General features: G+C 57.6%; 1 long non-coding RNA gene across 1 annotated transcript; it reads right to left on the bottom strand.

The window, feature by feature from the left end:
• Window positions 1-13,562: 13,562 nt before the first annotated feature.
• On the bottom strand, window positions 13,563-18,355 carry LOC125173175 (uncharacterized). The gene is made up of 3 exons (XR_007154944.1): window positions 18,208-18,355; window positions 17,564-17,593; window positions 13,563-14,030 (listed from the first exon to the last, which is right to left on the bottom strand). It is a non-coding gene; the product is annotated as an uncharacterized LOC125173175 (long non-coding RNA).
• Between the last annotated feature and the right edge of the window lie 1,574 nt (window positions 18,356-19,929).

The raw sequence follows: 19,929 nt of genomic DNA, 5'->3' as shown, positions 1-19,929 counted from the left end.
TAGTTGGCCCTAATTTCCAGTTGGGAGCACCGGGGCTCAGATGGGCACAGCGACTCCCTCCAGGTCACATGGCTATGAAAGCGCAGAGGTGAGGTTTGAGCCCAGGTCTGGGCCCTTCTCGATGATCCTGCTGCCTCTTGAAAGCCACGGACAGGGAACCCCGGGGCCCTGATAACGTGGGGCTTCCAGGGTCCGGAGCAGAAGGCCGTTGGGATGAAGGAGGCCCAAAGCCTCAGGGGGGCCTCCGGCAACAGGAGGAGAAGGGCCTTTCTCTCCCCGAGAGCCAGAAGGGCTCCCGGCTGGGTGTCAGACCTTACCCGGCTCTGCCAGGTCCCAGACCCAACTCTGCTGCCACAAGGAGGGTCCTCGTGACGCGCTGGCCCCTGGCATGGCTTTCTCCTACTCCTGCCCATTCATCCAAACACTCGGCTCAAGCGTCTCCTCCTCCGGGAAGCCCTCCCTGATACTCAGGTGAGTCGCCTCCTCTCCCCTTTGTGTTTTGACTGCACCCTGGGCTGTCTCTGGGTTGTCATTGCTGATTTATGTGCTGCTTTCCACCCCCAGGGTCTGTGAAGGCACGAGTCTGCAGAGGGCAGGCAGACCGCCACCCTCCCCCCTGCCTACCTCCAATCACCTCCCTCTGTTGCCTTCCCTGGGCTGCGCTTTGCCCATCTTACCCTCTGGTGTTTCCTTGGGGCCCAGAATGCTGCAGGGCACAAAGCAGGATCAAAAACTTGAGATGGCAGAAAGCAGGGAGGGAGGAGGAGGGGAGGGATGGAGGGGAGGAGAGATAAAGGGGCTTCTGCAGGGCGCGGGGCAGGGCAGGAGGTGGAGGGGAAGCTTGCAGATTCATAGGTTGCCAGAGGAAAGGAAACCAGCAAGACACAGACACTGAAAGTGGTCCCACCGTGACCTATGATATTTCGCTTAATCAGAAACAAATTATTCTGCGCCCCGGGTAGATCTAAGAGCTCTTCAGAGTTTGCTCTCGGAAGTCTTCTGGAGTGAAACGCCTCCCATGAGACCTATTTCGCGCCGGGCCACGAACGCCCGGATTCCGCAGGTCAGAGAACCGCAGCCCCGTGGCCTGGAAGGGGGGTCCTGCCTCAAGCCCGCCTTTGGGTATCTGCTCCAGCCAGCTGTGTGACCTTGGACGGGTCACTCGGAGCCGCCGACCTCTGCGACCTGCCACCCTGCAGGTGCCTGGCCGGCGAGCCCCCCTCCCGTTCTCACTGCCCATCTAACACCTGCGGCCGCAGGCCCAGGTCGAAGGTCAGGCCTGCCTCTTTGGGGAAGTCCCCTAGACCTGCCTTCTCTGGACTTGAACAGCTCCGGGGGCGTGGCCTGGAGGCTGCGTGCCGGGCTGTGAGGTCAGACCAGCTGGTCCAAATCGAAGCGTGTCCCTGTTCTAGACGGGTGCTGCTCACAGGAGTGACCGGCTGCGGTGACATGGATGGGCACTTCCGGACGAGCGGGCCCCGCCCCCAGCTGGCAGCGAATCTGAGTCTGCACTTGAGCAAGTGCCCATGGTGGCCGGCAGGCACCTGCAGGTGTGAGCAGTCCTGTGGGAGGAGTGACAGCAGGAGTGACAGATGACCGGCGGCAGGGGGGGGCTGACTTTGCCAGGGCACCTTTGACTCTCAGACACAACCCCACGAAACCTGCAACAGACACACTTCCTGCCCGTGTGATGTGGCCCTTCCCTCCCCGTCTCTGGGGCTGCAGTGCCCTCCCCTGAAAAAGGGACAGTAACAGCCCCCCAGGGTTGAGGTGCAGAGCAGGGAAGTCATTTGCATACTGGTGGCCTGCAAGGTGGGGGGGGGGGGCACGTCCTGTTGTCTCTGCAGGGAGCCTCTCCCGCCCCCATTGCTCCCTCCCCCACCTCCCTCCCAGGGTCCTCCCCACAGCCTCCCCAGCTGGCATTTGCTGTCTTCCCGTCCTGGTTCTCTCCTTTGTAATATTTTGTGCTTCTCGCTTACTCGTGGTGTTTGGCCGTTTCCCCAGTAGCAGCCAAGAGCTCCCTGAGGGCAGGGGCCCCGGGGGTCTCGTTCACGGCTGCGTCCTGGTGCTCGGCGCCCAGCCCGGCACCCCCAGGAGCCTACGAGTGCCTGCCGGGTGAAGGGTTCAGACAGGGCATGGGCTGGGTTGTATCCGTCGGGATGGGTGAGGTGCTGTGACACACAGCCCCGAGTCCCCGTGGCTTCACCCAGGAAGAGCTGGTTTCTCTCCTAGGTGAAGTCCAAGCAGGGGAGCTCCCCCGGGGAGCTGCTTCCTCCCAGCAGTGACAGGAGCATCCAGGCCCCTTCATCTGTGCTGACGTCATCGATACACTGGGCTTCCAGGCTCCCCAGGGAAGGGCAGTCAGTGAGGGGAAGGTCACCGGGTCATTAACCAGCTCAGCCCAGCGGGGACCGCGTCATCTCCACCCACGTTCCCCAGGTGCCACCCGGCCCCCCCTGGATGCCCAATCCCACGTGCTCTGTGAAAGAGGAGTGTGACCCAGTCGGCAGCAACTGTCCCCGGCCCTCTGCGGTGGCCGTGGAGGACTCCCGTTGCTTGGGTCCTCTTCCCGAGACCCCTGGGCGCTGAGCCCTGTCTCTGCCTCCGGCTGACGTGATACAGGGGTCAGAGGGCAGGAAGGGAGGGGCGGTTACCCGGGGGAGGGCTGCCCGCGCTGCTCCCCACACTTGGCTGGGGAGGGAAGAAGTTCTGGGCTGTTCTGAGCCGCCTGTGTTTGGAACCTTCTGCGTCTGCTGGGCTGCAAATTCTGGTGCCATCTGCCTGTGTTTCCAGCCCCAAAGCCCCGGGATGCAGAAATTTCCTTCTGTGGTTCTTAAGGAAAGTTTCAGCGGGGGTGGGGAGAGAGGAGGGAGGTCTCAGAATGACTTGTTCTCTGACAAGGAGGCCCTGCCCTGCCCAGGGATGACCAACCAACCAGGACGTCATGTATATCTGCCTCCTGCTGAGAGATCCAGTGGCCTGGAGGGATGAGGGCACTACGGTGAGTTCCTACCTCCCCCTCACCAGACTGGTGGCTGCCTGGGGCTGAGTCACCTGTCCCCAGTGCCCAGCGCGGGGCCTGGCACAGAACAGGTGCCCGTAAACGCGTGCTGAATGAACGATGGAGTAAAGGAATGAGCCGTGATGGAAAAGGAGGAGCGGGAGGGGCGGAATGGGATGTGATGGTAGGCAAGGTGACCGCGGCGTTAAGAGCTTTAATGAGCTATCCTGTGGCAGGGACCCTTCTGGGATGGCCTCATGGTCCCCTGCCTCCCGGGATGGCAGGCAGGGCATGACCTGGGACTTGTTTCTCATGAACAGAATGCAGCCGAGGTGATGGATGTCTCTTCCGTGTTTTGGTTACAAAAGACGGCGGCTTCTGTCTCGCCGGTGGGCTCTCTCCATTGCCTTCGTGGTGTGTGGGAGACACGCCCGTGGCGAGGGACTGAGGGCTGCCTCCAGCCACCAGCCACCCACAGCCTGGACCCAAGGCCCTCAGTCCGTGAGCTCTCGGGGAACAGCCCTGCTGACCCCTGCACGAGCCCGCCGAGCAGGTCTTTCCCCAGTCGAGCCTTCAGACAACATCCTGGCCTCGGCCGACAACCTGACCGTAACCTCGTGTGAGCGCTGAAGCAGAGGGTCCAGCCGGGACAGGGATGCCACCCCCCAATTCACAAAGAACAGGCGGATCTGAAACTCGGAAGAGCCTCTTGAATACAAACCAGGCGTTTCGCTCCATTGCCCACACTCTGCTTCACCCTGAGCTCGTGGGTTCCCCATGGGAAGGGGATGTGCCAACCGTCTAAATGCAGATGGCCTTGGGCCGCGGCGCTCCTGCCGTTCGCGTGGGGAGTGGCGCGGGCAAGTGCGGATAAATAGTAGCGAGACCGTGTTGGGTGGGAGCGGTTTCGGAAGCGGATGCTGGCACGGCTTCCCTTTCCCCGCCCCCACTGCTCAAGGGAAACAGACTTCAGGACGCCCACGAAGACAGCTCTGGGAGAAGGACTTCACATCAGGTTCTGGGGCCGGCTGGAAGAGAGGCACTTGGGGGAAGGGCCTGGAAGGCTAGAAAACGAGGCGGCTTCAAGGGGACGGCCACCTGCGCCTCCCGGGAGACCCCTTCTCGGGCAGGTGCTGGGAGAAGACAGTCCCTCCCTGTGGAGGGATGATAGCGCAGAAGCCCTGGCCGGAGGGTCGGGCCCCGTGGTGCTGAGGGTGGCTCTCTGTGGGCTCCCCGGGGGCCACCCTGACCCCTCTGACCTCTCGGAGCCCAGCTGCAAGGCGCAGGGCGAGCTTTGAGGACCTGTCACTCGTGGAACCCAGGCCTGTAAGAACAGGGGCTCCCAGTTCCCGCTGGTTTCTGTCTTTCCCTCTAAGCATCGGTGGACACTCCTGCCCAGTCCCCCAGCCCCGCAGGAGACGTGACCGCACCTCACACCCCACCTGGCTAGCACTTGTGTTACCCTTCAGGGGCAGTTGTACGGTTGTCAGCGAAATGCACCTGCTCAACGCGGCCTCCTGCGAGCCGGGCCCAGCTCGCCCACATCCACATCCATCCCGCGCGCTCACTGCCTCTGCCTCTGCCTCTGCCTGCAAGAGGTGCCCATCAGGGTGCCAGTCCCGAGCCTGCCGCTGAGGACGAGGGGCCGAAGGGGGTGGGCTGGGTGGGTGCATGGCCCAGCCTCCCAGGAAGGCCCTTGTGTGGCCCTGATGCATTCGTGCGGATCCCGGTAGTGACGCGGATGTTCCGAGATGACAGCTGACCTGTGTCCCGTGCCTGCGCCGCCTCGGGTCCTGTGCCGTCCCTTTCTTTTCCAGGCCTTTCTCGTTCTGTCTTCAAGCTGTGATCCTTGTCTGCGGCCAAAACCCTGAGGCCTGGGCATGTGAAGAGCGTTGCCCAAGATGGCAGGACAAGGAAACAACTGGGCCGGATTTTGAACCCCGGAAGCTTGTGCCCTTAACACTGTCTGTATCACATGCCCTTCAGCGAGGCCCCATGACAGACCCAGCTTCCAGCGGGAGACAGCTCACCACGGCCATGCCGTGAGCGCTGGGTTTCAGGTCAAGCTCCCGGATCCCAGGACCTGCGTCCCAGGATCCCAGACGACCGTCTGCCTGATGATGTTCCAAAGGTTTCCAGATCAGGGAAGAGGGTGCCGCTGGTACAGGGACACCCTCCCTTATTCACCCTTGTCCGAGCTGCCCCCCCTCCCTTCCCCTAGCAGGGAGGACAGCTCTGCAAACAGTCACCTCTGGTTCAAGCAGAGCCTGGGAAGTGTCACACAGCTGGTCTGGGTGGAGTCCCTTCACCCTGGGGACAGAGTGGCCTCGTCTTGCAGCCTGCACACCAGGAGGTGGAGCCCGTGGGGAATGGAGCCCCCCTCCCCACCGCTTCTTGTGTGGAGACACTTCACCCCCCGGCAGGTAAGGGAGGCCTGACCCATCAGCAGCTTCGCAGTGTAGACAGCGGGTGAAGTGCTTTCAACACTCAGACACTCACTACTTATCTTGGGAAACCCAAGTGTTTTTCTTTTTTTTCTTTCTTCTTTTCTTTTTTTTTTTTTTTTTTTTTACCCTCTCTCCTTTTCTCCACTGCAGACTGCTCAGGGAATAGCAGTGGAGAGGCGAGGGGTTGACACGCAGGGAAAACACGGGTTTGGGAGATTCGATCAGGCTCCCGGGGCCGTGCTCCAGGCCGAGCGGAACTGAGGGGCTGGGCAGCCGGGACGTAGGCTGAGGGGCAGGCAGGGAAGATGCAGGGCTGCAGCTCTGGGAGAGGCAGGAGGCCACCACGTGGGCTAGTTCCGGTCTTGCACCTTAGGACAGAGGTTGGAGAAGGAGGTGACAAGCATTTAGGGCAGAATGGCCCTGAAACCAGGTCCCGAGAGACCCCTGGGCTATAGAGGACCCTCCTGCCCACCCCGGGGTCTCCTCCACTGCTCTTCAGCCACCAAGGGGGGGGGGACTGTGCGAGCCCAAGGGACAGGGGACCGTGGGGCCCTGGAAGCCCCACTCTGGGACCCTGGGATTCTCTGCCCAGATGGCCCTGAGCTCGCCTTTGGGTATCTGCCTCCCCTCTGGCCTAGGTCTGGGGTCCGAAGGTGGCCCCAAGGGTGAATGCCCCCAGAGTGTCCACCTCGGGCCCGAGGGACAGCTTTTGCGGTGGGATGAGTCACTAAGTCTACAGTCAGATTAGGCCCCCAGCAGAATTGCCACATCTCTGCTTCAGTCCCCACTGTCGGGGACCGAGCTACTTGGTTCTCTCTCCTCCTCCGAATCTAGCACGGCTCCAAGCGGCGACCCGGTGAGGGCTTGTTCAGGGGTCATCAGAGAGGGGCAGTGGCTGTCCCGAGGGCCCCCAGCAATGGGGTGGACAGACACCCCCGGGTCCTGGCCTCGCTCAGGTCAGGGCTCTCCAGCCACGCTGTGTTCCTGTCAGAGAGTCTCCCGTGGCCTTCAGGGACCTCGGGAAGACCCACGGTGAGAACTCACGTGTGATCCTTTCAAACAGTACTGGGGCTTGGTGCCCCTCCAGCTCGGGCTCCTCGGAGTGCGGGGACCCCCTGCGGCGGGCGCTCTCCTAGGAAGGGGTCCGCACCAGGGATGCATGGCTCATTAGCCAGAGCCTGGAAGGCTCTGCAAAGTGGATGTTCTGCTGTGTCCCCGACCACCCCCTTCTCTCATGCCCCCCCCCCCCACGCCGTCACCCTGCTCTCCTGAGACATGTGGTGGCTTCCACTGCTCGTCAGGCCTTGAAGAGCCTCGGGTCCCCCCCATCCCGAGATGCTCCCGGCACAGTTGGCGGGGAAGCCGGCGCACTTAGCTTCCAGGTCGGGCGCCGGGCTCCTTCCTGGACTCAGAGCCTCCGCAGGTTCTGTTTCGGGTGAAAATCTCTAAGCAGCTGTTCATCGGTACCGGCAGCCGCAGCTCAGAGTCGAAACCGTGGGAGGTTCCGTCTGCAGGGAAGGGAGAGGGCTGAGGAGGCGTGAAGGCTCTGGGCACCCCCACTTTCTCCGAGTCGCACTCTCCCCTGCTGGAAAATGGAGCCCCTAGTCCCGGCCCGCAGGATGAGGGAGGACACAGCGTGCTGTCCCCTGTGTGCCCTCCAGACCCACCTCACCGCCTCCCCTGCTCCCTGCAGAGGTGCAAGGACAGGGCTTTGTGCCCCCCTGGGCCCTGGCTTCTGTTGGGTCCTGGAGGCAGCAGAGGAGACCCAGGGCGGGAGGGGGAGGAGTGTTCACTCCCCGGCTCCCTCCCCTCGAGCCCCCGTTGGCCTTGGCTGCAGTCTCCTGTGGTCCCAGCTCCTCTGGAGGCCCCTGTCCCCGTGGCCGCCGCGCTCTCGGGGGTCTGGTAACTGCTCCTTCTCCTGGCCCCTGCAGGCCTGGGATGGACAGGCTCCCCACTGTTGCCAGCCCCACCCCTCCCTGGGTGGCCCAGCAGCCCCTGCGGATATCCTCTATCCTGTCCCCGCCTTGGTGATCCGGTGACCGTCCCTCCATTAAACCCCCTTAAGTAACCTCTCCTGTCTGCTCTCGGCTGTCACACGGGCCAATAGTCCAAGATCGGGTGATTTGCTTTGAATTTCCGTGAGGAGAATGGCGTGGGGGCATGAGTGAGACCCAGGAGCTGCTCTGAGTCTCGGGGAAGGGAAATCAGGAACCAGCGACATCCCGCAATTCTGAGCGTCCTGCGTCCCTACAAGGCACTCACTCCAGCACTAAACCAGCTGATGTAATCCTCGGGCTTTGTCTCCACCTGATTGTTCCGGCACCCCCATGCCCCGCTAGTGTGCACGAGCCCGGGCAGCGCAGGGAGGTGGGCTTCCCGGGGAGCAGGCCCCGCTGAGATCCCTGGTCCTGGCCTGTGCCCCGTCTTTCTGGCCCTGGGGTCAGGAAGTGAGTGGGACTGAGGAATTGGATCTCTGGCGGGCGCAAATGCCAGGAGGTTGGGGTGTCTTTTCCCAGTGGGCCAGTTTTGTGTGGTGGAAGGATTAGCTGTGGGACGCTGGACAAGTCGCTCCCCCTGTCTGAGGCCTTGCTTTCCTCCTGTGGGAAATGGGCTCACGCCTGCCTCACAGGACCGATGTGAGCCCTGAGGGAGACGACACCCACGGAGCCAGGTGCTGGGCCCAGGCCCCAGCAGGTGTCCACGTGGGTGAGCCCTGTCCACCCCGCAGAGAGCTTGGCATCGACAGCGCCCCTAGAAGCCAGCCCTGCGTCATTGTGCCTTCCCCCTAGCCATCTCCGCTCCCCCATCTGACAGTCCAGGCATTGGCCAGACGGCCACCAAGTCCCCTTCCAGCCTGACGGCGCGGGGGCCCTTATCTCCTTACTGAGCAGCAGCCTCAGCCCTAGCTCTCCCCACCGCACCCCAGCCTCGTGAGCATTCAGAGCCCCTGGGAGCCCCCCCTGCTCATCTCCTGGAGCTGCGGGAGGAGAGGGGACCAGCAGTGACCAAGGGCCCGCTGTGTGCGGGCCCTGGGCTCCCAGGGACAGATGTGCCCTGTGCCCTCTGAGTTCGCGTGTGGGCAGGAGGGCGGGAGGCAGAACCCCAGGACGGACACTGGACATGCCCCCCTCCCCCCCAAGGAGCAGGACACTTACCTAGGAGACCCGGGGACAAATGGCGCGGGGTGCACATGAGAGCGAGGGGAGGCCGCACTGGCCCTCCGGCCCGTCAGCAGCGGCAATACTTAGACTTCTACAAAACAGGCAATAATTAGACTGCTACAGAAGTCCTCTTGTTTCTCCCCGGGGCCACGAGCCCTTCAGAAGAAGGGATGTTTCCTGCCAGGTCGCCCCCGAAGACGCGTTTGTCACAGGCTATTGTGTAAATCCATTTTTGGCCCATTGAAGAGATGTGATTTATCCACTTGACTGGCCTTAGCGCTCCTTCTCCAAACTCGCAAAATGTGGCTGCTATTAGGAGTCCAGAGAGGAGCTATAAACCATGCGGGGGCCAGGCACGCGAGCTCTGAGCCGCCTCGGGCTGCAGGGGAGAGTCGAGGGAGGGGCTAGGGGGTCACGCCGCTCCGGACAGGATAGGCATCAGTCTCCAGGGAGAAAACGTGTGCTGTCAGAGAAGGAAGGGCCAGCTCAGGTCCGCTCCCACCACCAGGCTTACTGAGGCCCTACTACGTGCGGGCCTGCGCGGGGCCTGGGGCGCAGTGGTGAGCAGGGAGCGCCCTGCCCCCAGGAGCCCGAGTCCAGAGCAGGGAGGCAGGAAGGACAGGACAGGACAATGACGTGGGACAGGAATGTGCCAGGCGGCTCAAGAGGCGTGGGGCAGAAAGTACAACAGGATGATGTTCGGAGTCTGGCTCTGGGCGGGGTGGGCAGTGCCCGTGGTGGGGCCGGTCAGCGAGTCTTTGTGAACCTGGGAGCCGAGGCCGGAAGAAGGAGGAGGAAGAGCCATTTGAGAATCAGAAGGATGGGCAGTCAGGTGCCGGGCGAGGGCAAGGGCATCGTGGGCCCTGCGGGGCGAGCTTGCTGAGGGAGCCTGGACAAAGGAGCCGTTAGCTCCACCTGGTGGGAGCAGAGAGGACCTCAGCCAAGGAGTGACACCTGAGCGACCCTGATGAGTGCTGAGAATGTCACCGGGTGGGTGGGGAAGCCGCGAGAGACACAGACGGAAAGATTCGGACCTGGGCTGGTACGCATCGTGTGTGGCTGCAGGCTTCCACGTGAGGCTGAGGCGTCCGGGGTTGAGTGTGGGGGGATGGCACCCTCTCCCGAGGCGAGGACACCCACCACTTGAGCAGCACACAAATTACAGTCCTCAAGGCTGTCTGGCCCTGTGACTTCTAAGGCCTCTTCCAGCTCTAGAAAACTCCAAGCCAGCAAGGCCGTTTCTGGCTTTCACTGATTGCCCGGTGACGGACTTGCAGCATTTGGCTGCGTCTGTCTTTGGCTTCCTGTCCTCACCCCAGTCATCCGGAGGACCTCCTGCTGCTCCTGCCCTGAGCCCTGGCCCAGCGCCCTGGGAAACAGCACCCTGCCTCCCCAGAAAGCCAGCCCCAAACAAGCAGCCCCGAAGCAACCTCCCTCTCCTATTTTAGATCAACCGGCCAGGCTTCCTTCTGGGAGCAGCAGACGCTCGTTTCTCTCCTGGGCTCACTAGATCGGTAGGACCCCGCGACTCTCCCAGCAGGCGACAGAGGGAAAAGTTTTCAGAATTTCAGGCCCTTTGATGGAGAAAGTCTGCCTAATAGATGATTGAGAAGAACCCCGGCTGCCTGAGAACTATCGCGAGCAGTGAGGGCGCCCCGTTCTCCCAGCAAAGCAGAGCCTCGGAGTGCTCCGGCGGAGGTTGAGAAAAGCCTCTGCTTAAAGATGAGTCAGGAGGAGCGCTTGGGTGGCTCAGTCGGCTAAGCATCCAACTTCGGTTCAGGTCATGATCTCGTGGTGCGTGAGTTCGAGCCCCGCGTCGGGCTCTGTGCTGACAGCTCAGGGCCTGGACCCTGCTTTGGGTTCTGTGTCTCTCTCTCTCTCTGCCCCTCCCCCACTCACACTCTGTGTCTGTCTCTCTCTCAAAAATAAACATCAAAAAAAAAAAAAAAGATGAGTCAGGAAAGGCAAGCCGGCTGGGGCGGGGAAAGCCTGGCCACACCAGGGGAGGGCCGGTACAGAGAGGGCACCCGCTTGAGGTAAGGATGCACTGGACTCCAGACCTGAGGGCTGCTCTCACTGCCAAGGGCTTTATGATCAGGATCTCATTTTACCCCCAAAAACCCCATGCGGTGGGACTGCAGCCCCACTGGACAGAGAGGGAAACTGAGGCATAGGCAAGCCAAGCCCTTTTCTGAGGTCTCTGTTGGCGAGGGCCTGGCCCCCAGCCCATCAGCTCCAGCAGCACACTCCTCACCTCTCTGCTCACTTAGTGGGCTTCCTGCACCAGCAGGATCCTGGAGGGTCAGGTCCTCCTGAACCAGAAATCTGTGCCGTTGTGGGAACAGGATCCTGAAGCCATGAGCTTGAGTCTTAGCCCGTTTGCGGCTCTGGATAAACGGGGATAACAATCCCAAGGTCATAGTCTATTGTGGGGGTTGCAAGGGCAGGTGTGTGTGACACGTGGAGCCTAGGGTCCTGCACAAAGTAGATACTCAGTGCGTCCTGAGTATTACCTAAGATCGTGCCAGCTGCTCCAATAAAGCGACCCCCGAATGTATAATGGCTCCAATGCCACTCCAAAACCAGTGTACTGGACAGGTGGGTGCCAGGAGGCTGGGTCCCGGATAGCTCCTTGGGGGAGGCACCTACCAATCAGGACTCGGTTTCCGGCTTGCTCCCCTACTCTCCCAGCGCCTTCTTGGTTTGCACGCTTTGCTACTGCAAGCTGCTAGGTAGGAGAGGCCCCATGGCAAGGGACAGAGGACAGGTGTCCCTCTGCCGCATCAGGGAGGCAAAAAGGCAAGGAGTTCGTGGGAGGTCCTCAAAGGCTTGAAGTGGATTGGCATGTGTCACTTCTGCTCACACTTAATTGTCTGGGATACAGTCACATGGTCCCACCTACCTGCAAAGGAGTCTGGGAGATGGAGTCTTGCTGTGTGCCCAGAGAGAAGAAGAACCATATTTGGTGAACAGACGGACAGTCTCTTCCATCTCTGGAAAGGTGAAATGATGTCCCTCTAGGTTACTAGCGGGTTACTAGCAGAACCCCGGCTCCTGGGCATGCACCGAGGCCCCTCGCTCCTCTCTCTACACGTCACATTAGAGTGAGGCAGGATCCCAGGGCTGGCGAGTGGACCCCAGACAAAGGCCCACCCGAGCAAGGGGAAGGGAGGCTACCGATGGTCAACGTGTTGTCTCAGTCTCCTTGTAGGAATCATGGGTAGGGGCAGGGAGCCACAGCTCCAGGGCTCTCGACTGTGAAGTTGGTCCAGTTGCAGAGTTGGCCTCAGGGCCCCCTTGGGATCAGTTTCCTTGATTTCAAATAAGGCTACAGCAAGAGGGCACCCCACAGGGGGTCACTTGAGAGAGAAATGAGATTTTTGATGCCCTCATAACTTGCCTTTCCCTCTTAGGATCTTGCTCCTCTACTGGGAAGATAGAATGTGGTCAAGCTAAGGTACTTTGGATGATATTGGTTTCAGGGGTACTTCCTTCCCAGAGGACTCAACAGGACTCAACAGGAAGCTTATGACTACAGAAGATGATTATATAATTCACTGGTTTCAAATCCCTGCCACCAGACACATGAGGACAATGACATTTGAAGATGGAACACCTCATAAATACATAGAACCCCAAAACCCGGAAATCCCACCTCTAGGAATTTAACCCTTGGAAATAGGGATGTACATGGAGAGCTTTTTCATGTAGGATATTGCTTACGACAGCCAAAAACTAGACATAATTTACATGTGTTATTACCACAGGAGTTGGGTAGAGTTCTGTATGGTCCATCCATTCAGTGGAAAAGTAGGGCCAATGATTCCACAATTCAAAATCATCGTGTACATATGTAAGCCATTTTGACAATAAATCATACTCATAAAAAAATCATTGTATAGAAAAGCACAGAATAACAAGGGAAATCTTTGTGACATGTAAGTAAATGTAATCAGAAAATTCTAGAACAGAATGTGTACTATGCCCGCTTTTTTGTGTGGAAAACGTGAACATATAAACACGTTTGACAGAAGTTATTTTTGGTGGTGGCATTCTGGTTTTTCTCTTTTCCTTTTCACTTACCTGTATTATCTATAATGAACACATATAATTTTTCTGAGAGAAAGAAAATGTTCTTAACATGAAGGTTAGCATTTTGTTGTCCACAGGACTGGATGATACCTAAGGACAAGGAGATCACGACCTTTTTGTGATTTTAAATATTGGACATTAACAGTGTCTGAAAATGAGCTGCGGTCACTGGAGGACGGTCAGGACTTCCTTCATCTTTGAGATCCATGAGAATTAGTTGCTTATTTAAAAACATCTTAGATTGTGGCTTTCTTATCCCTGCAGTCCAGTTGTACCTTCCTGAGATAATAAGGATGTCCTCTTGACTGAATACATGTCAAGCATTTCCATCACGCTGCATCAGTCAGCTAATGCTGTGTAACAACCACACAGTAATAAGCATGCGTTTCTCACATGTTGGCAGATTAGCTGGGAAGCGCTTGGCTGCAGGTTTTGGATACGAGGGCATCTTCTTCTCATGGCAGTAGCAGAGGCACCCCTGCCCACATTTCGTTGGCTCAAAGAAGGGACAAGCCAAGTCCAACGTCAAGAGGTCCTGAGGTTCACTTTGCCTTCTGTCAGAGACACCACCCCGTCATGTGGCGAAGTGCCCAGGTACAGGGAGGGTGAAGAGAATAGAACAGAACCTACCATCTACCACCCATGAGTGGTCGCTTTGGTGAGGTCATGCTGCCAGATGGTTGAACGCACACGTTTAAACTAACATTACACCTCTATGGGTTTGAAAGGGAATTCTTTGAAAAGCATACTACGAATGAAAGGAAAATTAAAATGACTAATTCCGTTACCTACGGATGGCCTGTTAGGATCTTGGTGCATTGCCTTGAAGGCTACACATCCATCCACGTCCATCCACTCCAAGAAGCATCAGCCTCTACGTGTGTAACAAAAGTAGCATCACATTTGATTTGGTTTTTATCCCACCTTTTTTTTTTTTAAACCTAATCTCATTCCGTGAGCTTTTACTTGCATTAGGAAACATTCTTTAGAAACAGGCTTTTCAGATATGTGCAATAATTTACTCTAAAGATGTGGTGCTACTTCTGGAGACGATCCCCTGTGGTTAGATATTTAGGCTTCCGGGTTGTATTCTGTTACAAACGACACTCTAATGGACGTCATGGAATACAGTCGTAACCAACATACACTGAGCTTTTTCATACGCCTGCCTCCACGCCAAGCACCTTCCATGAACGACCTCATATAAGCCTCAAGCTTCCCTTTCCGGTAGGTCCAGCGACGATCCCCATTTACAGATGACAAACCAGGGCACAAAGACGATTAAGAACTTGGCTCAGGGTCAGACAGCAAAGCATTCAGCCAGTAGAGCTGAAACAGAAATCCAAATCTGATTGATTAGCTAAAGCATCTGGTCTTAACCACTCAGCTTACCTCCCTTTCTGTGTACCTCCCTGATGATGGCTTTGGGAGTAACACTTAGAAGAAAGATCACTGGGTTTGCACACGTTAAGGCTGTCGGCACACATTGCCAACACATCTTCCAGAAAGATGTCAATTCAAACTACACCAGCAGTCTAGTCACTCATGGGGGTTACCTGTGTTGCTAGACCCTGTCACAAGTGATGAAGTGATGAGAAGACAGGCCCAGCCCCTGCCCTCCTGGGGTGGCTGGGGTCCCTACTCCAAGGGCAGGGTACGGAAGAGAGAACATTGGACGGTCAGAAAAATAAAGCTGAGGGGTACAGTCGTGACCGGCGTGGGCTTGAGGGTGGGTGGGAAAGGGTCTTCATGCCAGATCAGCTTATCCTGGAGGCCTTCTCCGAGGAGATGGCCTTGAGCTGAGCTCTGAATGGCCAGAAAGGAACATCTGGGAAAGAGGCTCCAGGCAAAAGATAGAGCAAATGTAAATTCACCAAGGTGGGTCAGACTCAGAAGTTTGAGGAACAGGAAATGGCAGGTTGGTCTACATCCGGGTAAGTGAGGGAGATAGGGCTGGGGGCAGTCAAGGGGCAGGGAGGGATCAGGGAGACCTTGCGGACCATGGGGCGGAGATCAAGTTTTATTCCAAGTGTGGTGGGAAGCCTGAGAAGGCAGCGGCTTCGCGGGTCTGAAAATTAAACCTTCTGCAGCCTCCCCTTTAAGAAAAGGGTTTAGGATTAGGAATCAAAATCGGCTATGCAATTTAATATTTATTCTGAATGAGAAAAGAAATCACAGTAAACTGCAGGTTTCAAAAAGCCAGCAATTACCGAAAACATCACAAAATGTAGGACCCCCCCCCACCCTGACTATAGTTTTTTACTTGGAATCCTCACACACCTTCCCGGCTTTGTTCCCTCCTCCCCCCCCCACCCCCTCGCCCCCCAACCCCGAACTGTTTGGGCCACGTCCGCCCTGTTCCTGTCTTCGTAAGACAATGATTTTTGTAATGTCATTTTCTGTGGAGAGACGGGGAAGTGAAGTCAGGTTGTCCTCCTGCGGAGTCTGGTCGTAATGGCTTTCTACATTGACAGAGTTAACACATTTTCACCTTTACGACTCGCTATGGATTATGTCATGCAAATTTTCGGGATTCTTGTCAAATCTGGGGAACCTGTCAAGATCCTTTTATATGTGGGCAGGGAGCTTTCATGGCCCCAGCCAGTTTTCCTTACAGTGATAATCCTAATTAATCTTTGAGTTGACAATGCTTATTAACCACAGGGCTTGGGGCCCCACCGGGGCCTCAGAAGGGGTGTGGAGGGTGAGGAGTCCCTGATGCTTAAGCTTCTTTAGTCTCTGGCAAGGCCACCTGTGTCTGCAGTGTTCTCATGGGGGAGGAAGATGGTCTGATCACTGGGCTGCTGAACAGAGAGAATAGCAGACTCTGGGGGCAGGGAGGAAGCCGGGAGCCAGTGAGGGGGCTGAGTGGAGGCTCTCCAGGCTAGCAATGGCGGAGGTGAACAATTCGGGGGGCATTTGGGACGTGCTGATCTGGGGATGGAGAAGGGAGGCCTTGAGTAGGATCTCTATCATGTCTACTGTTTGACATCTCCCTTCCTCCCATGTTCTCCAGGGACTGAGGCGTAGGCATGCCTCCCTCCCTGCGCACCATGGCTCCTCACACAGAACCAGAGCCTCACCCCTGCCACGGTGAGTGCAACCGGGGGGGACCAACAGAACATCAATCAATAATGACTCAAAGGGGCGGCCAGGCCCCAGCAAAGCCGGAGGGGAGACCTCGTTCCGCGCGCAGGAGAGAAGACATTGCCGGTGCATTGGGACCCAGGTTCTCCGTGATAATAATTGTCCTTCCAGCTGGACACTGACCCCCGGAGGCTGGACGGATTTCAAAATAGAGTTGATGGCAGTGGGGAAACTCTGCCTCTCACGCCCCAGCCGAGAATAAAGGTATTTTCATAAGGCATATTGGTCGCATTGTTGAAGGAGGAAAGAGAGCTCTGCAAGGCTGACCGAGTGGAAGGTGGATGCCCCTGCATTTGGGCTGAAGTTGGGGGTCATTGGTGCCCATGAGTGGCCTCTGTCAGCTTTGAAGGCACTGCTCTTCCCACGTTGGACCCGTGGCCAGGGCCACCTGTGCTGAACCCATGCACCCACAGAGTCCATACGGGCTGGGCCAGGCATGGGGTGGAGGGATGAGGCCAGCACAGGACGGGCAATGTGAGGGGCACCGGGCCGGGGAAGATGGCCCCCAGAGACATGGGTAATGTTTGTTCTGGTTTGATTTAGGATGGAAACTCACTGAAAACAGCAAAAAAAAAAAAAAAAAAAAAAACAAAAACAACAACAAAAAAAAAAACAATGAAAAGCTGGAGGGAAAAAACAACGACAAACCTATCTTTCATGATACAAGTAGAACCAAAGGCTGAGTGGTTGGGGATCAGAAGGTTAAGGCCAGTGGGGCAGTTTTAGATTGGGAGGAAAATCTGTGCCTCGTTGACAGGCTGACTGCTCCAGATTAAACTGTGTCTCCCCCAAAGCCATATTCATGCTGAAGGGCTAACCCCCAGCACCTTATTTGGAGGGAGGGTCTTTGCTGCGGTCATCAAGTTAAAATGAGGTCCTCAGAATGGGCTTCCGTCCGGAATGACCGGTGTCCTCAGCTAAAGGGCGATCCTGGGACAGACACCTGCAGGGCGAGTGCCGTGCGAAGCTGAAGGCAGCTATGGGGGTGATTCATTACAAGCCAAAGGACGCCAAAGGTGGCCAGGAGCCTGCCAGGAGATGGAAGAGGCTGAGACAGATTCTCCTCACAGCCTCACAAGGAGCCAAGTCAAGCAGCACCTTGACCTCGGACTTGCAGCCTCCAGGCCTGGGAGATGGTAAACGGCTGTTGCTTGAGCCACCCGGTGTGGTGCTGGCATGCAGCCCTAGCAAATGAACACAGGGACAGTGGATGGCAGACGTGAAGGAGGTCAGGAAGGTGGCCAGGCAGACGCTGGGGAAGAACATTCCAGGCGGTGGAACAGCCAGTGCAGAGAGCCAGGCAGAGGGACTGCTTCAGAGGCCATGGTGGGGGTACAGTCCACGGGCCACTGTGCATCTATGGGCTCCACACTGAGTGCAATGGGGAGCCACAGCAGGATGTGGGCCTCCCATCCTCACAGGCTCGCCCCGCTCGCAGGGTCGAGAAGAACGCATGGGTGAGGGGGGAGCAAGGGAACCAGGCGGGGGTGGGGTCTACCATTACCGTGATGCAGGAGAGAACGATGGTGCCGTGGGCCCCTGAGGCGCAAGCCAGGAGATGACAGGGGTCAGGCCCTGGGCCTGGGCTGAGAGAGGAGCCTCCAGGGTTGGGGGTGGGGTGGGGACATGGAGTAAGAGGTGACCGCACCGCTTCGGGTCCTATCCACTCACGGGACGGAATCGTTGAGCTCTAGTCAGGAAAGGCGAAACCTCACCTCCACGGTCCTTGAAGAGCTGGCGGTGACCTTTTGATCAGAGAGAGGACAGGTGAGTTCACGGGACTCAGTTCTGCAGGTCATCATGGCGGGGTGATGAGCCGACCCAGCAGCAGGCTGGCAAGCCAATGACACTCTCCACTCCTGGTCCCCTGGGAAAGACGCCTGACCTGGAGACCTACTGGGTTTTCCGGGAACACATCCCCCTCCTTGCCCTGGAAGTGGAGACAGGACTCCAGGGCATGGGAAATAATACCTTTGCTCTGCAGGTGTCTGAGGCAATGAACCCAAATCGAACTTAAAGACAACTCAGCTCCCTCCCCTCCCCCCCCACCATAGATGGCTGCCCCACCGGAGTGGCGACCGGTCACACAGGAGCCCCGCACAGCAAGTGCCTCCCTGCTAACAAGACAAATGGGACACAAGCAAAAGAGAGAAGAAATCACCCGTTATGAGGGATTACCCGAGACCCGGGGCGGGGTGAGAAACTACCCAAGCAAAGCTGAAACCAGAACCGAAAGCATCGAGGTTCAAAGCCAATTATCAATGGAGGTCACCGGGTGAGAGAAGAGAAGAGTAATGAGCGGCCGTCCCTCTTTGGAGACAGATGGGACAAAAGAAGGCCTTGCAGAGGTGAATGTCACCTGACAACCAGCCAGAAGATCCATCAGAACTGGAACGACGTCCACCAGCCAAATGGAGAATCCGCTTCGGGAAATCACTCAAGTGAAACCAGGAAAACCCCAAGTGGTAACGACAAACCTGGTGGGGATGAGGGACGTGGAAGGCGGAGCAAGGAGGTGCGGGGCATGCACGGTGTTGCTGAGGAACAGAACACACGCACACGGAGTGTTCAGAGAATTCTACCGTGTTCTGCTGCTCCCGCCTACGTTTCATGGGCACCTGCTTTGTGGCAGGCGCTGGACCAGGAGTTCAGAGGCCAAGTCAGCTTTGGGCCAGCTATCGGCAAGCAATGCGCGTGGTTTGAAGAAAACAGGCGACATGCTAAACATCAAATTGGAATGGCTTCCGGGGAGGGTGGGCTCGTTCAGTGAGTCCTGTGTCAGACACTGCGGGGTGTGTGTGTGTGTGTGTGTGTGTGTGTGATCGGAGGCTGGGAGTTCTTCCCAACCAACAAATGATGGAGGCAGAATTCAAAGCCAAGGGGGTCTGCTGCCCAGTTCATCCTCTTTGTCCTTGAACGTGCTGCCTCCAGCCTCACATCCCCTCTGTAAGGGAGGCACTGACGACGATAAATCCTGGCTGTCTTGCCATAAGGGCTCGTCACGAGGGGTCTGGGTCTCACTGGGGTGGGGAGGGGACAGGACCCGTACTTGTGGGATGGGCGCAGGTGTATGAAAACTGTCAAGAGACGGTTTTTGAGCCCAGGAGGGGGGCTTGGAGGAGCCGTGGGCTCATTCGTGGAGCAAACTCACACCAAGGCAAAAGCCATTTGCAGGTTGAACAAGGGAGCGTCTCTCACACCACAGGCCGGGGGACCAGGATATGCCGAGAGACCGACCAGGACCACAGCACCGTGGGAGGGAGCAGTGGTGAGAGGGGACAAGAGCTCAGTCCCTGGATTCCACAGTCATTACTAGGCTGAGGAAGGAACCCGGGGGGACACCGTCAGAGTGGCCTCAGGGAAGGAGACAGAAACCAGGTGGGCAGACGGAAAGGGGAGGGCCAGGAGAGCAGGGGCCACAGAAGCCAAGGCAAAGGGTGGGGAAGAGGCCTCAGGTTCCAGGAAGCTGTGGGCCAGAGTGAGGACTCGGGGGTGAGAAGTCATAACGAAGAAGGCAGTTGCAGCAGGAGGGTGGGGACAGAAGGCACTTTGCAAGAGGTTCAGGAGCAGGTGGGGGGTGAACAAGCAGGGCTTCCCGAGGAGCGGGGGCCCCAGCACTTGGGCACCAGCCCTCCACCCCAGCCCACCTCCCTGGCATGTCCCCTACCACCTGCTGCAGTGGGACAAGCCTGCACCCCACTCCCCACTCCCGCTCCTGAACAGCCAACTTTGCACCTCTGTGCTGGGCTCTCGCGCCCTCCAGCCTTCTCACCACCTAATCTCGTATCAGAACCCAGAACCTTAGTATTGGAAGAGACCCTAAAACTTGCTCAGTGATCATCTCTTTTATGCCACATCCAAAGAAACTGAGGGTCAGAGAACAGGGCGGCACATACCAGCTCACACGGGTAGGTCGGTCATCCGTTGTCATAGTGCGGCTGCACAGCAAACCCACCCAAACTCTCTGACTTAAGACAGTGGTCATTTCTTTTCACCGTGTCTGTGGGGCGGCCGCTATGGCCCTGCTGATCTCAGTTAGGCTGGGTCAGGTCGGTTCCATGAGTGTCTCATTCCTCTGAGA

The sequence above is a fragment of the Prionailurus viverrinus genome, chromosome C1, assembly GCF_022837055.1.
Source record: "Prionailurus viverrinus isolate Anna chromosome C1, UM_Priviv_1.0, whole genome shotgun sequence".
In the NCBI taxonomy this organism is placed as follows: Eukaryota; Metazoa; Chordata; class Mammalia; order Carnivora; family Felidae; genus Prionailurus; species Prionailurus viverrinus.
The sequence above is the reverse complement of the archived record's forward strand: the minus strand, read 5'-3'. Positions and strand labels throughout refer to the sequence as shown.